This window comes from Lissotriton vulgaris, chromosome 1_1 (genome assembly GCF_964263255.1).
Source record: "Lissotriton vulgaris chromosome 1_1, aLisVul1.2, whole genome shotgun sequence".
Taxonomy (NCBI): Eukaryota; Metazoa; Chordata; class Amphibia; order Caudata; family Salamandridae; genus Lissotriton; species Lissotriton vulgaris.
In genome coordinates this window covers 68,172,875-68,177,332 of record NC_141685.1, presented here as the reverse complement: position 1 = coordinate 68,177,332, position 4,458 = coordinate 68,172,875, and the positions used below count along the sequence as shown (strand labels likewise).

Genomic DNA, 4,458 nt, shown 5'->3' with positions numbered 1-4,458 from the left:
CAGAACGGAATCAAGCATCCGAGGACCGGACCGGTTTCGAGGTAACACCTCTCATCAGCCCGGCTAGCTTGACTCCAGTGGTGTGGAGTGCCTGGGACCCACGTCTGAGCATCCCCAGCGCACTTATGGCGAATTTGCAAACAAAACAGGTGATGGACAGAATGTCCTTCAGCTTCAAGCACCAAGAACCTGCGTGACGAAACCCGACGCCACTTCGACCCTATGCACCCGCTTCCTGTGGGTGAGGTAACACAGCAACGCCAGTGTTCCCACACTGGTACATACCTCTAGGGCCTGTGTCTAAAGTTTTGTCCTTCTAGGTTCAGCGGAAGTGTCCTTAAACTCTATTTGTGTAACTTTTACGCACCATTGACATTGCATTGGTGCAAGACGCGCTTTAAGCGCTGCACCCGAATCCCGCTGGCTTTTCCCGACTTCAGCATTGCTAGTCCTGACTGCTCCCAGCGATTCCCTAGGCCTTAGGCCTAACCACTGTTCGATTGGTATCTCTTATACCACTTTTTTAATATATGGTTTGAGTGGCCACCCGCCCACATCCATAATTGTGCAACTTTGTATGTTATACTGTGCTTTTGATTTAACGCTTGTGCCCCTTTGCTCATAAAGAGTACTGGGGATTAATTTAGAAATAAATACATATATTTTTATAATATATACTTGTGTGGTGTCCTTTCATTTGGTATTACAGGACTGTGATTGGTAAAACAGCTCGCTTAACATGACCTCTTGAGTTAAGTCTTTAAGGCTGCTTAGTTATGCTACCCTTAAGATAGCTAGTCTAACAAGGTTGACTTACAACCAGACACCATAAGGGATTGTTTGGACTGATACAAGGTGGTTCCAGAATTGGAAACATCATATATCAGGCCAACTTCTCACATTGGTGCGCAGCGGTGCAGATTTGAGCTTGCTGTTGTTTTACCATTGCAATCTTTTTATCAAATTGAAAGATCACATCAAGTACCTTAGGTACATATAAATCAAAAGCTTAGCATATTAAATTCTACTGAACTTAGTAGTTGTAGATTAAAGGGATTAGCACACTCTGACTACAACTCACTAGCAAGGTACAGTAGGAAACACTTAGTGTAGGTAAGTGCACCACTTGCACCTCACTAGCAGTCATGTCTGACGCAGGTGGAGCTTCAGGCTCTGTCCCTGTGACAGTTGACTCTATCAAGGCAACTTCCAGCTATGACAAACTTAGCCACAAAGACTTGAGTGCCTTGTGCATTTCAAGAGGGCTAAAAAGGGGCAGACACCCCACCATTCCTATCCTGATAGCTATCCTAGAAATGGATGACTTAGCTAAGGCTAGCATAGCTCCCTTAGACTTAGGAGATGGAGTGACCCACCCTGAGAATGAGACCACTCCAGAAGAGGAAGAAGAGGAGGAGGGCTCAGAATTAGATGAGCCTGAGAATCAGGATCAACAGGGTGACCAGGTACATGTTGGCAGGCTTAATCAGACCAACTTGAACCTACTAGGGAATGGAGAGGGGCAGCACCTCCCCAGACCCTATAACATAGTTCCCACAGGCAATAGAAGGGTGAGATCTCCCTCAGGGGATTCTCACATTTCTAGTGTCTCCAGAAACTCTCAAAGGGGAATGACTTCCCCCCAGAGAAGAGAGCATAAGGCCAGGATGAGAGCTGTAGAACTCCAGATAGAGAGGGAAGAGTTAGCCCTGGCCCAAGCTAAACTTGCTTTAGCAAGGTAACAGAAAATGTGTGGCTTAGATGCCACTGGTGGCAGCAACAAAACTCCTAGAGAGAAAGACAGGTCCTATAATACTAGAAACCTGACAAAGATTGTGCCCCCCTACACAGAAGGGGATGACATCCACAAATGGATGACTGCTCTTGATAGAGCCTGCATGGTACAGCAGGTTCCTGAGGAACAGTGGGCAGCAATCTTATGGTACTCCTTTTCAGAGAAAGGGAGAGATAAGCTCCTCACTGTCAGACATGAGGATGCTAAAAACTACAAAGTCCTGAAGAGTGCTCTAATAGATGGGTTTGGCTTAACCACTGAACAATACAGGTTAGAGTTCAGAGACACCCAGAAGACACAGACTCAGGACTGGACTGATTTTGTAGATTGTGCAACTAAGGCTCTGGAGGGTTGGCTACATGGCAGCAAAGTACATGACTTCACAGGATTGTATAATTTGATTATGAGGGAGCAGATCCTAAGTAATTGCCAGAACCAGCTCTTACACCAGCACCTGGTGGACTCTGATTTGACCTCTCCCCAAGAATTGGGAAAGAGGGCAGATAAATGGGTCAGAACCAGGATTAGGCCTAAGAATCAGGACAGTAACCAGAAGAAGGAGTCTACCAAGCCTCAAGATAAGGGTGGGGATAAAAGTAAGGAAAAGACTTTCCCAGGGCCCCAAAACTCCAAGGATGGGGGTGGGTCCCAAGACACTTCTTCAACTGAGAAAAAGCCTTATTGTCATGCCTGTAAACAGGTTGGGCATTACAAAACAGACAGCTGTTGTCCCAAGAATGGCAATAATGAGAATATACCTCCAAAGCCAGCTCCAACACCTCCTGTTACTGTCAGCAGTAATCCCCCAGGAAGTGGGAGCACACCCAGGAATCTGGGTGGGTTTACTTTTGGAGCCCAGGTGGACCCTGGCCTATCCAGGTCCCCATCCCCAAATGATCTTGTTTATGAGACTGGCATGGGGTTTGCAAACTTCTCTGATTGCCCAAATACCTTGAGCCAATATAGACAAGAACCCATCATCAATGGTTTGAAAGTTGAAGCTTTTAGAGACACAGGGGCTAGCATCACCATGGTGGCTGACTGTATAGTCCCCTCTAAGCAACTTTTACCTGGTGCCACATACTAGGTAACAAACATTGATGGTATCCAAAGAAATCATCCCATGGCAGTAGTAAGTCTCAGCTGGGGAGGTGTCACTGGCCCAAAGAGAGTGGCAGTGTCACCAAACTTGCCTGTAGACTGCCTACTGGGTAATGATTTGGAAATCTCAGCCTGGGCTGAGGTTGAACAGGAAATCCATTCTAAAATGGTAAACTCCAACGGAAAGGTTAGTGGGGCTGTACTGGCTATAGCCCCAACCCAAGATGTCCTTCCTGAAAAGGTTGGTAGGGCTGAGCAACTCTCTGCCCCATCTTTAGCAGAAGCTCTTCCAATACAGAATAGCAAAGCTGTTATGATAACAGCAGAAACCCAAACTGAGTCTCCTCCTGAAAAGGTTGGTGGGGATGTGATGGCCACAGCCCAAACTCAAACAGATACGGTTGTTGTGAAGCCTGAAATGATGGATCACTCCACCCAAAGTGAGAGCATGGAGGAGGAAGAGAAATCTCCCCCTCACCAGACATTAGGACAGGATCAGCCTCCTCAGGGAACTGATCTTACCCCTGATGAAGGAGCTGTCCCAGAGGTTGTTAGGCCTGGCCTGACAGAGCCTCTGATGGCAGTGGACCCTTCTCAGGTGGGACCCAGTCTGGAGCAGGTAACCTGCCCCTCTCTACCTTGCCTTAGTCAGCCCAGGGCTGCAGAGGACAAGAAGGACAGTGAGACCCAGAGGGCCCCCTGTCAAATAAAGCACCCCCATCAACAGATTAGGGGAACCAAAACTAGTAGCCCTAGTAAGGTGAACACTTTAAAAACTCCTGAGGGAGACCCCTTAAAAACAGTTAGGGACCTCCCACAGATGGATTCTGTTGGGCACAGCCAAACCTGGGACCCAAAGGGCCCAAACCTGAACTGTCCCTCCAGCAAGCCAAACAGAGGGACCCAGCCTCCAGCTTTAGGTAGCCAGAGGCTGACCCTGAGAGCACAGTGTAACTCAGTTGAAGAAAGAAAGGCACACATGGTGGAAGATAATTGGAGGAAGCTGAGCCCTAAAGTAGTGGAGCCTCACTTCAATACTCCATATCCAAACCAGCCTTTAACTTTGCATAAACACACCCAAGGTAGTGATTCCCAGACCCTCTAATACCCCAAGGGTGAGGGACTGCTTAGTGGACAATGAGACAGGGGGTACCCATGCTAGTGCAGGTACTTCCTTATATGGCCACTCAGGCAATATAGGCTTACCTGGCCAAGGATAGCCTTATCTCCTTTCGTTTGGGGGGGGGGGGGGTGTGTAGGAAGGTGGCTACCTGACTATGGTTACCCCAGATTTTTTGCCTTGTGTTTAGCTGGTTTTCGACTTAGTTGGCCTGATTCCCTGCTAATCAGGGTCCCAGGCTATCTGCTCTCTCTGTAAAATGGATTCCATGTACCCTAGGTGCATAACTAGATTGGCTTGGGTCACCTTATCAGCCCCTGTACAGAGCACTATAGGTGCCCAGGGCATAGGTGCATCCAAGGCCTACCAGGGGCTGCAGCATATCTTTTGCCACCCCTGGCTGGCTATCTAAAATTGACACAACTGGCTGATCACTCAGCTG

General features: G+C 47.9%; 1 pseudogene; it reads left to right on the top strand.

Annotated features, from left to right (window-relative positions):
- The first annotated feature begins 1,145 nt into the window (after window positions 1-1,145).
- Window positions 1,146-3,412, top strand: LOC147737328 (uncharacterized; annotated as a pseudogene).
- Window positions 3,413-4,458: the final 1,046 nt, after the last annotated feature.